Source organism: Leopardus geoffroyi, chromosome B2 (genome assembly GCF_018350155.1).
Source record: "Leopardus geoffroyi isolate Oge1 chromosome B2, O.geoffroyi_Oge1_pat1.0, whole genome shotgun sequence".
NCBI lineage: Eukaryota > Metazoa > Chordata > Mammalia > Carnivora > Felidae > Leopardus > Leopardus geoffroyi.
Window position 1 is genome coordinate 93,593,145 of NC_059332.1, and position 14,105 is coordinate 93,607,249.

At 38.8% G+C, this 14,105-nt stretch overlaps 1 long non-coding RNA gene across 1 annotated transcript in view; it reads right to left on the reverse strand.

Annotated features, from left to right (window-relative positions):
• LOC123608779 overlaps positions 1–14,105 on the reverse strand; it is a 368,747-nt gene that overhangs the window by 260,781 nt on the left and 93,861 nt on the right. The window lies entirely within an intron of this gene.

The following is a 14,105-nucleotide window of genomic DNA, read 5'->3' on the forward strand; positions in this document are numbered from 1 at the left end:
CCTTTCCTTCTGTGGATTATGTCATATACAGTAATGATCAGGATTATACCTACTTGGCTTTAGAACAGATGGGTTTTCCAGTTTTTAAGGTTAGCCTTTTGTTTTTATTTTGCTTTACTCGTATATATTCTCAACAATTTCTTAACTTATAGCACCAGATTGAACATACTTATCATTCAAATATGGGAGTGCTATAGTTACAAGTGAATTTATTTTTCCCATGTTAAGTTGTGGAAGATAGGTTTTGCCCCATTTGGGGGGCTCTATGGAAGGTATTATTTTTATGCTGTTGAATATCATGTCTATAACAGACCCAGGCAGGCTTTTCTTCCTTTTCCCTCATACCGTTTTTTTTTTTGTCCTTGACATTACAAGCTTTTAACACATTTTTGACCCAGGACTTCTGTTGCAGGAAATCTAAGTCGCCAGCCAGTTACTTGCATGATAATCACTGATATGTAACTCATTCTTGTGTGGTGTTGTGTGCATAGGGTCTGTGAAATGCTATCCATATTCAGAGTTCTGTTTTGTTTTGTTTTTACCTTAAAACTGTATTATAGTTTCCTTTTTTGAAAAAGAAAAAAAACACAGAACTCTATTTCCCATTCCATAAACCCTGACATTATTTCAAGTTTTATAGTATCTTAAGGTGTATATTTTATTTTTTTATTAGCTTAGTTTTTAAATTATATGACTCCTAAAAAATTTGGCCTTTTCTCATGGGGAGACAAATGGAGCTGCTCTTCAGAATAGACATTCTACCTTGATCCCACCATTTTAGTGAAAAAAAAAAAACTAGGCTTGTTTAACTTTCAGAGTTTCTCCTTAATGTATTTTCATCTGAGAATTTCTTTCAAGAGAGAGCTCTTTATAATTTTAATGGTTTGCTTCAGCTACAAGAGCTGCCATTTACAAAATAATAGGACAATACCTGGCTTCTTGTTTGGTGTACCTATGGAGGACATACAAACTGGATCTCCAAACAAATATTTTAAACTGGACCAGGTGGGCACTGAAGTAACCTGTTAACTAAGGCATGTGTTTTATGTTCTGCTTGCAAAGACAAATGGCAGTGCTTTTGTGTGTGAGGGGTTGCTGATTTGTGCTAAGAGACACTTCTGAGTGAAAGGAATAGAACTTGGGCTGATTTTTTTCTTGGGAAGCCTCTTTCTAGGAAGTTTTTTGGTCTTGTTTTTTTGTCTTTTTTGTTTTTTAATACATTTCTCAATGTATCATGTCTTCATTAACAACAGAAAATGCACATGATGTTTAACACATTAAAATTTCCTTTCTATAAAAAAAAAAAAGAAATCCATTAACAAGTTTTGAAAATCCTGCAAAAATAAAAGGGAAATATTCACAAGGCAGTCTGATATATGGATGTGAAACCTGCCTCTTGGTGAAGTATATTACTTGAAATAGTGCATCTGAATAAATAATACTCATTTTTCGTTATCAAATTTCAAACTTAACATTAGAGAAGTAACAGTCACTTTCTATAATTACCCTTGTCTAGACAGATTACTCAAAATCTGAAATCCCTTTGTAGCTAGAATTTTAGGTTGTTCATCTGATAGGCAAAATTTACCTCACGTTTTCTATTAAACCAAGATCTTTATAATACATCATTAAGCTCTTTATCTCCAAGACTGACTTTTAAGATAAAACTAAATTTCAGAAGTAACAGTGCAGAATCACAAATCTGAATGCAACACATACAGGCAATTGTCAGCCTTTCTCTGGCACACCTTGGAAACATTCACAGTAACACAGAGGATCTTAGAATGCAGATTGATTTTTAAATCACTGGTGAGTATCTTGATAAAATATTTTAACTTTATGTAGAATATAACCTATTAATATCCTGAAACACTTTCTTGTTGATTAGATCCTGAAGGAGACACAGGTAGAAGAGGTAAAGTGTTGAAAGACAGGGTTAATTTATACGCTGGTCCCACCCATACAAGTTATCCAGGGACCAAGTTGAAAAGACCAATTACTACGTGAATTAAGAGTATTATATTCTTTTTTGGTTTCAATGGACTCATATAGGTTCCATCAAGTAATAGAAGCCTGGTGTGGGTTACACACAGGCATGTCTTAGCCTCTTCTCACACAAACCCTAGAGAGGTGGAATAATCAAGTAGAAACTGATGTGGGAAACAAAGTCAGAAGGAAATGGCAGATAGAACTCAATTTCCTTATAACCTGCAGCCCATTGGCAAATACTTGAGGCTGGCAGAGTTTCTCCTGGAACTCCCTACTACCTTAATGCTAATGCTCTGCTAGAGGGTAAACAACCTTAGCCTGACAATAGCTAGGCCTCCACTATCCTGTGAGTCTTGTTTAGGATATGAAAATCTCACTGGAAACTTCCCCTGGACTTCACCTCCCCCCAACTCCACAGTATAAAACCAGTCTCATCTCATGGTCTCAGGGCAGCTCTTCCTGCCCATGTGTCCTGTCCTCATGCTTCAATAAAATCACTTTTTGCACCAAAGACATCTTCAAGAATTATTTCTTGGTTGTTGGCTCTGGACCCCATGAACCCCACTGTCACCCCAAAAAAAGTCACCAGAAACCATGTTAGTAGGATGGTCTAACTGCACCTAAAACCAAGAAGTCTGACAACTAGGTTACCTTGTAATCTTTCAGCAATAGCAGTCTGATGAATTTCAAGGTAGAATTGCATGGGTGCCTGGATGGCTCAGTCAGTTGAGCACCCAACCCTTGGTTTTGGGTCAGGTCATGATCTCATGGTTGGTAAGTTCAAGCCCCTGTCATGTTCTGCGCTGTCAGCACAAAGCCTGCTTAGGATTCACTCTCTCCCTCTCTCTGTCCCTCCCCTGGTCTCTCAAAAACAAATAAATAAATAAACTTTAAAAGAAGAAGAAGAAGAAGAAGGAGGAGGAGGAGGAGGAGGAGGAGGAGGAGGAGGAGATATGACTAGTTGTTGACCTTTGAGTTGAACCTAAGCAATCGGAGCCTCCCACCCCCTCCCACTCTTCCTTGGAATATGCACTCCATTTGCCTTCTCTGTTCTTAGAAGCCACCCCAAAGACATAGCCTTGAAAACAAATGAGGTATTAAGACCATATGAACAATGTATGTGACTGAACCCAATGAAGGTCATTATATACACTTTTAAGATTTGGCAAGTAGGTAGAGAAATCCACTAGTTTTACAGCTGCTCAAAACAAGCTTCAAAAGTACCCTTGCTTATTAAAACTGTCCCCTATCAATCTGGAGTGGCATGCTTTCTTTGGCTTCTCCTCGACTTCTGTACAGGACCATGCTATATTGTCCCAATTTATTATCCTCCTCTTCCAACTTGTCTGCCAGCCACAAAGCTAGCAGAATAATGGACAACTGCACACCTTTTTCTAACTTCCCCTTTTCTTCCAACTTTCTAAGTCAAGTTTTAGCTTCTAGTTGGGCGTCCATGTCTAGGTGACTGCCGATAGCAGGAGCCAGTCCACTGTAGTGACAATTCCTTTCCTTTCTTTGTCACAGTGTACTGTGAAAACACAGCACATGAAAACAGCCAGTGTTTTCCAAGTGTCCACATACCGACACACAGTCCACTGGCACTTAACATAAGAGCCATCCGCCCCCCCCCCCCCCACACACACACACAGACGTTGGTGGCTACCTTGGGATTTCCCCTGTGGATGCTTTGTTCTCAAGGCTCATTACTTTAGTCTCCTGCCTGACTTAGCAATTGTTGGTTTGCAAACTGGTCCTAGCTTTGCGGCTGGCAGACAAGTTGGAAGAGCAAGGTAATGAATTGGGACAATTTAGCATGCTGTTTAGGAAAACTGGGATGGCACAAACTGCTACAGATTAAGGTCTGGGCACTTGTGACGAAGCCTAACTGGGATGCTAAAAGATGGAGTCATTGGAAAAATGAGAATGAAGAGGAGGATGTTATGGTGATTGATAGAGAGAAACTGGAAATACCCCATGTTGTCTCACCCCAAATACAAAAGGAAAATTTTAAATAGCAATTATCCCAAAATACTTAAGGGAAAATACATTCTTTCTCTGTCCCTTGAAGTTGTAAATCTTATCATGTCTTTGAAATGTATACACCCCAGGAGATAACCAAAACATTGCCCACAGAGACTCAAGAAGAAAAAAGCACTGGGAGGAGGGAGGCTATTTAATACTCAGACTATTGGAGGGGCAACTGGGTAGCTCAGTTGGTTAAGTGTCTGACTCTTGGTTTTGGCTCAGGTCATGATCTCAAGTTTTGTGGGCTCAAGCCCTGCATCAGGCTCCAGGGTGCTGGTGCAGAATCTGTTTGGGATTCTCTCCCTGCCTCTCTTGCTCTGCCCTTCCCCTGCTCATGCTCACACACACACACTCTCTCTCTCTCTCAAAATAAATAAATAAACTTAAATAAAAGACTGTTAGAGAAGTTCTCTTGCTCAAAAATCTAATGCACAGCCTTCATAAGATCACAAATACCATGTGAGTGGGTACATGATTTACGGCTAAAGTTTTGGAATGAAGGCTATGGGGTTTCTGTTTGTGTCAGTAGCATGTTTATATATGTCTATGCGCTGCAGGACTTTTTAACACAATACCTGGGATTCATTGTCTCACCACTTCAAATAATTAAAAGGTGGACACAAAACGGGCAAAAAGAATATAAGATTAGGAAGGAAGAAGAGTAGGAAAGCTCTCTTTACAAAGAAGGGACATTTGAAAGTGAATGCCCACCTACAATAGGCAAGGGTCCTTGTTTTATCAGGTTCCAGTTGCCCCACTCTTACCCTCCCCACTCGATCCTTCTCAGGTTTTATCCTTATTGGCTGGATAATTCTAGTTGCTGGGCTGTCCCTTCATGATTGGCTCATTTCCATTGTATGAGGGGTGGTCTATGGCCATACCAGTTCCTTGTGGGTCATAGGTTTTATGGTCTACTTATTTTTAGCCAGGTCTTTTGTTAAATTCCTGAAAGAAACCTGAGATGAGTCACCTGAGGGGGTTTGCCATGGTCAGACATTCCCAGCATTGTTCCAAAATATGTCTTTCCCCACCCAGGGACATCAGGTCCTAGTCCTTTTCATCTCTACCTATTTTATCCTATTTTTTTCCTATCATATATACATGTATGTTGTATGTATATGATGTTTTTCTACCTCTAGGGGGCATTGCCAAAATTGATTTGTAAAAAATATAAGGTTTTTTATTTACAAAACTACTACAAATAATAAAGGTGAAAGCAAATGAGTGTATATAAAAAGGTTAAAAAATAGAACATATGAGGTTTTTTTGGATAAGGAAATATATGACGGGTATGAGGGAGTTTTATTTTTGTTTTTATGTCTGTTTGGTTTTGTGTTTTGTTTTGTTTTTTATTGGTAAAGAAAAAAAATAATTTCATCCCAAAACAAAATGATGGGGGAAAAAAAGGACAAAAACTAAGGAGGTATGAAAATTATAGAGAATTTGTGGAAAAGGAATATTGAAAAAGGAATTTCATGTATAGTCAGGCTAAGATTGGAATGGATTTAAGCTAAAAAGAAAAAAATGTAATGTTAAGAGTACACCAATATAAAATTAGAATTTGGTTTTCTCTCTGTTAAAAGTACAACATTTTCTTATATTTTTGGTCTGCTCTTGATAAGAAATTGTAAACAAATGTTTATCTTTAATGTAATCTGCCTGTAAAACAAAGATTCTGTGTTTTGTCTTTATCAGATCATTGACTAAAGAAAAAGAGTCTTCTCTATTATAAGAGCTAAGTTGCTTACAACTATGTAACTTTGCACGTATGTTAAATTTCATGGGAAGCATTGTCAAGTAAGAAGTGATGCTAAACTTTCTTTAGGGTGTATTTATGTGAAATTCCTAAAAGACTGATATGTCCTGGTATAATGATAATTATACTCCATCATTATGTAATGATAGACCGGTTATAATTTTAAAATGTATGTCACAGATATGACCTAATTCTCTTGTCAACTGCATTATAATAAACTCTTATCAGATTTTTAACCATGGTCATTTTAAAGTCCTTTGTCATTTGCATAACATTATTTGGCTCTGGTGCTTTGGCAAAAAGTATTCTGGCAGAAGTCCTTCATCTTCAAGGAGATTCATGGAAAAGTCTTTGACAAGCACAGTATACTGATAACTAAGATCAATTTGCCTTCATGTGGGAAGGATAATAATATTCTGTTCAAGAGTTTCTCCAAGGCTATTTGCACAGCTCCACCATATGTCATGAGAAGGTAGTCTGCTGTCTATCCCTGCTCTCCTCTGCATCAGTAAAATGGACCCATTGCATTAACAGGTGAAGACCTGCCTCTACTACAGGACATTCTGCAGGCTTTGCTGGAACATATGCAAAGAAAAAGATGGGTGGTAAACCCACTGAAAATTCAGGGCGCAAGCACCACTGTAAGGTTTTGGGAGTCATTTGGTTGGCTAAGATATATGTTGTCCCAGAAGCTATGTTTGATAAGATCCAAACCTATCCAACCAATAAGGATGTAAAGGAGATTCCAGTCTTTGTAGGAATTTGGGGTTTTTAGAGGACTTTTATTTCCCACCCTGTATGGTGCCTCTGCCCCTCATGCTGTGTAGTACAGAAAGAACATGTGTGGAACTGAGAAGCAGAGCAGCAAGTAACCTTTGAGAAAGGCAAATACCAGCAAAGTAGATTAAAACTCTGGGCATCTCCCAACATGACTACCATTTAAATTAGCTGGATCCATGATTCTGGAAGGTATGAGTTGAGCACTGTGGTAAAGACAATGGAAGAGAGGAATGCCCCTAGAATTTTGGTCCCGACTCTGGAATGGGGCAGAAAGCCAATATACCTCCATAGAGCAACAGCTCCTAGCAGGGTACCCAGGGCTTCTCCAGGTGGAGCCTCTCAGGAAGAAATAAACTACAACAGCCAACAGGCTAAGCTCAGTGAGGTTTGGTGATCGCTCAGGAGCCCTGGCTGTTACTCCTTTGCACTGACAGTTGGGCTAGTCTAAAGAGACTAACCCTGTGGTTTGGACAACGGGAAGCCACAGAGTTGATGATTCATGAGTGTGCCCTTGTGGAGCTAGGATGTGTGGAGAGACATTTGGGTTCACCTGTAGGAGCCTGAGGTAATCCTCACTGTCATTCACATTATGGCTCATAAGGCACTTACCACCTCTAACAATTAAGAAGCCACTGCCCAGCTTGGATATATGCCCTAACAACTGACCCTTTAGCAGATACAGCAGATTTGATGCATAGAAAGAGGGACTACTTCAATAGTTGGGTGGGACTACATATTACCAACTAGCCAGGTTGTCCTTGAAATATAGTCACTCGGTAGATGTAGTAATAACATATTCTGTGTGTTTTAAACAACATCCAACACAACTGCCAAAGGAGTCTAAGGCCACCCACATGAGTTCCCAACATATGAGGGATTGGCCAATTGATTTTATTGGCTCCTTCCCTCTTAGCGATACTCCCTGGTTTGTGTGGACACTGCATCTGGCCTAACCCAAGCTTCCCCTTGATGCCATATATACCAAGCTACCAGTATTAGGAGAAGCTGAGTACCATGTGTGAATACTCTCATCAAATCGATAGTAATTTGGGTCACATTTCAAAGGTCATGATATGCAGAACTGTGCAAAAGAACATGACACTGATTGGGGGTTCCATGTACTCTAAAACCTGTAGGTTTGCAGGATTGGTATAAAGGAAGAATGAGATATTAAAGCAGCCGATTAGGGGCGCCTGGGTGGCGCAGTCGGTTAAGCGTCTGACTTCAGCCAGGTCACGATCTCGCGGCCCGTGAGTTCGAGCCCCGCGTCGGGCTCTGGGCTGATGGCTCGGAGCCTGGAGCCTGTTTCCGATTCTGTGTCTCCCTCTCTCTCTGCCCCTCCCCCGTTCATGCTCTGTCTCTCTCTGTCCCAAAAATAAATAAACGTTGAAAAAAAAAAAGTTTAAAGCAGCCGATTAAATTACAAACAGGTAAAACCACCTTGGCCAGGTAGACTAAAGTATTGTGTTCCAGGCCTTAATATATTTCAGTGATCAAGCAGTAGGGTCTATTGCCCCATATCCCAGACTGGGGACTCCTGCTGAGGCACCTAATATTGTAAAGGTATGGAAGTCAGCCAAGTATGGAAACAGCCATTACCCGGACTCTCACTGTGGATCAATGTGCTATGTGGCTGAGAATACCAAGCCCCATCACAAGTGGAAAGGAGTTATCTACTGGAATTTGCAATAGGACATCCCCCTAGGATGAATGAGTTACTCTGCATCCCTAGGTGAGGAGTAACTACTCAATCTCTACTGGGTAGATATTGTTCTGCTGCAAGCTGCACCTGTTAAAACACATTACATTTTGAATGGAACACATATCATTAAAAGAGGAGAGAAAGTAGGGGTTCTGATCTGGCTTATCCCACCTGCCTCTTCTCATGCCTGACAGTTCTCCCTTCCCCAGCCAACATGTATAGTATGTACAACCAGGTCAAGTTCCTAAAGCTGCCACCCTCTCTCTCAAGGCCAGGTGAGCATGTTCTATTTCCCACTGGTATGATCATTTGGCTGTCATCTCTGCTCCCTCCGTTGGCCTGAAGGAGGTTACAGCCCCTACTAAATTCACTCAGCGAGCCCTGAATGATAGTCAACAAAGCCTGCCATTACTGAACACTGAGATGTCTCTAATAAGAAAAGCTGTCCTCCAAAATAAGATGGACTTGGACATTATTACTGCCCCACAAGGAGGCATCTGTGCTATTATCCAAGTAGAATATTGTGTGTCCATACTTGATGAATCTGTTAATGTAGCATCTTTATTAAATCACATGAGGATACAAGTGAACACCTTGGGTGATCTGAACACCAGCCTAGGGGCCTTAGTAAATCAATGGTTCAGAGTATGGGGCTTGTGGGGGAACAAGTGATCACTGATTTGGGGAATTATTGTCTTAACCTATATTTTCTATTGTATGTCCCTATAACATTGCTATGACATCTACCTCCAATGCAGCCAGATAGCCACCAAATGAGCCACCTCTAGGCTTATGAAACCCCCTACTGACCTCTCAGGGCACACTATGAAAGAAGCAGGCATGTGAGATTATAAAGAGCCAGTCACAAGAGATGGAACATTGAGTGAGGTCATTGAAAAGGTGTTAGTACTGGTTGACCTGTAAGCTGGACCCAGGCAATTGGAGGGTCCTCACCTCTGCCCTTGTTTGAAGGTTCATTCTGATTACCTTCCCACTCCCAGAAGCTGCCTCAAGGATATAGCCTTGAGACAGAAATGTGGTGTTGAGACTATCTAGATGGTATTCATGACTGAACACAGTTGAGGCATCTAAATAAACTTTTAAGATTTGGAGAGCAAATGCAGAAATACATTCATCTTTCCACTGCATAAGACAAGCCTGGTATGTAAGTTTCCTTGCTTATTAAATATGTTATCTACCAATCTGGAGTGGGTCTTACCTTTTCTTTGGCCTCCCCTTGCCCTCTATGTATGAGGCCAGTTTATAAACCAAGAGTGGGAACGGCTAGAAAAAGAGCATGGCCTGTGATAGTGGCAGGCATTCTGTCCAATACACGGGGAAATGTCCAATTAAGAAAGAGGAGATCTTGAAAAGAGAAATGTATTGGCAGCCACAACAGGCAATAAATAAGCATGCCACATTGAAGGGGCTGTATGTAGTAGGGGTAGAATAGACAGGAGTTAAAAAATCAAGGGTCAACTGAAAAAAGGGAAAATAAAAAAGTAAAGATGGAAATAAGTACCATAGGTAGGGAGGGTTAATTGATAAAACTCTCAATTCTGGGCTCGATCTACTTCTTTCTCTTATCTATATATTACAAGCTTTTTAAAGTATTCACAGCAGAAGGTTCCAAAATGCCTTACTCTAAATTTGTTTAGCCACTCATCTATGGACTATAAACATGACAGTATGATTCCAGCAGCTGTTAGTTCCAGGGCTCTTCAGACCCCAGTTGTTATTTCCATTCACAGAAGGTAATTGATTCTAACAAAAGTTTTAGTCTACAATGCACTCCCAATTTTTAACTGTGTTTACTAGATAGTATGAATAGTTGTCAGGGGGATTTCCTGGCCAGAGACTGAGATGATCTCTTTTCACTATTTATATATTCACTAAATAGTGGGATTATATGTGATTTTTTTCAATGTTTTTCAAGTAAAAATTTTTAAAAACAAGAAATTTAAGTGGTAACCATTCTGGACATGGGCATAATTCCTGAATGTATATTTAAATACAAGACATTTTATACATAGGGGTTACATCATTTTGAGTATTTTATGACTGAGTATGAAAGGCTTGTTCTTTATCACGGTGTAATCCCCACCTTACCCTGAATGAAAAGCTCAGAGATGGGCACTAGAAGTACAGTATTACCACTGAAAGACAGAAAGGGAGGGAAAAAATGATGCTCATTTGAACACAAATATGTTTTACAAAGATTTTGGTAATGAATTATAAGGAAATAATTAATATTGTAAAAAGATGTACTTGTATTTTTACCCTTAAAATATTTTAATCCTCTTGGGGCACCTGGGTGGCTCAGTTGAGCATCTGACTCTTGATTTCTCAGCTCAGATCATGATCCCAGGGTGGGGGGATCAAGCCCCACCTGAGTTCTGCACTGAGTGTGGAGCCTGCTTAAGATACTCTCTCTCTCTCCCTCTCTCTGACCCTGACCTCCACTTGCATGTACATTCTTTCTCTCTCTCTAAAATATAAATAAATAAATAAATAAATAATAAATAAATAAATAAATAAATAAATAAATAATTTTAGCCCTCTTATAATAAAAATATGGCTTCAAATTATAGTTCTTACTGGAGTTTGAGAAAATACATATTTGACTTCATGCTATTTTGGTGACTGAATTATAAATCAGGCAAATATACAGAGGCATATTGTAATTGCAGATGGATACCTACCTACAACCACAGTGCAATTAGACATTGTTTTACTTGAATAATTATTTCTAATTAGAATAATCTTCCCTTGTATTCCCATTTAGTCAAAACATACTATTTAATGTTGGATAGAACCAAAACTTAACACTGAGGAGGAAATTGCATTCTATTAAATCAAAGGAAGGTTAAAACCAAAAATATTTTTCTTGTAGCTGAAACAAAATTTTAAAAATTATAACATAATTGCTGTGTTCTTAAGAAAAATGCATTCATTGTTCTTTCCAAATAGCAAGTTATTTATGGAATAGATTCTTGTTATTAACATTTATAATAATTGATAAAAGATTTTTTAGTTTATAAATACCATGCAAAGATTTTGGGAGGATTAAATGCAACATTTAATTGAGTAAGTTTTCATGAAGAGCTGTTGTTACATATTATTTAGATCTTATATATAATCTGATATATATAATATGCATGATTATTGAAAGCTGGATGTTTACAAAACCATACAAAAGAACATAGCAAAGTCAAGAGACAAAAGGATGAATCATCACTGCAATCCAGCAGTTCCAGGACTTAGAAGAATGGTAATAAGCTTTTTCTTTCTGAACGATAAAGAGAGACAGAGACAGAAAAATTTGGCTCTGCCTTCTCCCACAAAGGACAAAAATAAAAACAAACAAAACAGGCCTCTGGTTAGGATATGATGTGAATTCTTGGCTAAGGACAACCAGATTGAAGAACAGTAAATCTTTCTATCTGCCTTTGAAAACAATTAATTCAAATACAATTCAGATAGCTTAGCAGGCATAAACTATTTCTAGGTAGTAGAAAGCTATGGGAAATAAGAACAAACGTGCCAGAATTTGAACTTCATACACATATTGAGGGAACCAAAATTCATAATTAATCATAGGTATTTGCAGATTGATTTTTTTCAGTAAAAGATTAAAAAGTACAAGATATAAGGCCTGAAAGAACATGCAATAGACACTGCAGTAGAAGAGTTGGTAGAGAGTTATTACTTTGGTTAATCGATTATTTTGTAAAAGTACTCTTGAGCTATCATAGTGGCTTGTCTATTGTGTGATGCAGAGAACATCCTGGAATCCCAGTGAAGCTAGAAACACAAGACTAGAAAACCCTAAATAATATCCAGTAACTGTCATGAGAGTAGACAAGAAAAAGAGTTTCCTAAGGACCCCACAGAAAATTTAGAGTTTTTTCCCCCTCTAACACACTGTTCACGTGCTCTAGTGACCTTGAAGGTCATTAAGTAGGTTTCATTAGAATACATATCATCCAAATTTTATCCAGTGGCTCTAATACCTGGCTAGGCATCACATGGGAACTGAATAAACTGACTCACTCTTTATGGCTAAAACCCTATGAAAGTATCATAAGGAAAGTTACTTGAAAGCCCAGATGAAAAAATGTGTTTTTCACCCAGATTCTACATTTTATGGGCATCAGAAAAAAAATATTCTTGAGGTCACCAAAAGCAGTTAAGAGCTTATAGCCTTCATCAAAATCTCTCACCAGCAGATAACACCTGTGGGTACTCTCCATATGTCTCAGGGTGGCATTGCATCATTGTGCTCAAACACAGGTATAAACACGGTTTCTGCCCTCTGGGCCACATGTAGACCACCCTTACAATCTCTTCTAATGAGAGACTTTAATTATACATAACTCTTACTAAAGAGTTACCTCCCCAATCTGAGAGGAGTCCGTTGGAAGCTGATCAACCAAAACCATAGGCAACTCCTAAAAAGACTGAGTGCCCCTGACTCTCCTTGGCAATAGCTACACTGATTCTCTTGGCAACTTTCAGACCAGCATAACACACCATGCTGCCCACCTATGAGTCCTGTTATTGATCAGTGCCAAGAGAAACAATCCTGATGTTCTCTGTGTCATTATTATCATACCTACCACTCCTTCCTTTTCTCTGAAAAAACTATTTATTTTATCCTCCAAGTGTTCTACTAGGTTCTTCTTCAGGCTTATGTCATTATATGAGAACCCCCTTGTTCCCAAAATATTCACCAAGTATCTGTTCACCACCATGTCATAACTGATACCAGCTCCTCCATAGCGTCAGAAGAGAAAGTTCGGTAGGTCACTAAATTCAGAATTAAGAGGTGACATTAGCATTTCTCAGCATCCCTCTTCTTTTCCAGCACTGTCTCTAGCCATTACCCCTCCACCTTCTTATATAAAAAAAGAGACATCCTTAGAAGCTCTTGCCTTTCAGCTGTACCACACTGCCTCGCTTCACCCTTAGTGAAGATTGACAGAATATCTTCCTCTTTACACTTGTACCCTCAATAATACTGAATGACTCCAATGCCCATGGGAATAGCCAATCCCACTGTGTTCCTCTTTGCATCCTTGATTTCCTAACCTCTAAATAACTTAATGTCCAGTCCACTTCAACTACCTATCATAGTGCCATAGAAAAATTCAGTTACAATCTAGGACTGCTTTACCTCTGAAATATTGAATCAAAATATCCTATTCCCTTACCATTATATGACTCCCACATAGTTTTATGTCCATACCTGTTCCTCAAACTCTTGATGTTCAAAACATTATTCCCTTTACTTCTAGAATCTACAAATTACTAATAATCTTTACAAGTAGCCTCTACCAATAACCTTTGCTAATCTACCAATAACTTGACTGCTTCCCTCATCTACCATCCTTTGAGTTGTGTAACCCATCCCTTTGTAATGCTCTTCCCAAATCCAACTTCCTTACCCCTTTACCTTCCGTTGTTTTAGGCCAAAAGATATCAAAAACTTGAATCAAAATATATACCTTTTCCAGGAAATCACACAAACATGTAAATTAATGCCACTAATTCATTGTTTCTAGCCTCAGCAGTAATCTGTTTTCCTAATTAGTAGTCCCACCTATTTACCATCTAGACTTTCTTCTGTCCTAAAAACAAATGTGACTCTGACCATTTTCCTCCTCAGTGTCAGTGTTTGGCCTTCCTTTCCACTCCACAGAAACTTTTTAAGTAATCTTATTCAGACGCATCCCTTCAATTAATTAAATACTGATAACTCCCACAGAGAAATTCCGAGATCTGATCTCTAACAGAGCTCCTTGGGTTAACATTCAGTTTTCTTCCAGATATTTCCACTTAGCAATCCTCAAA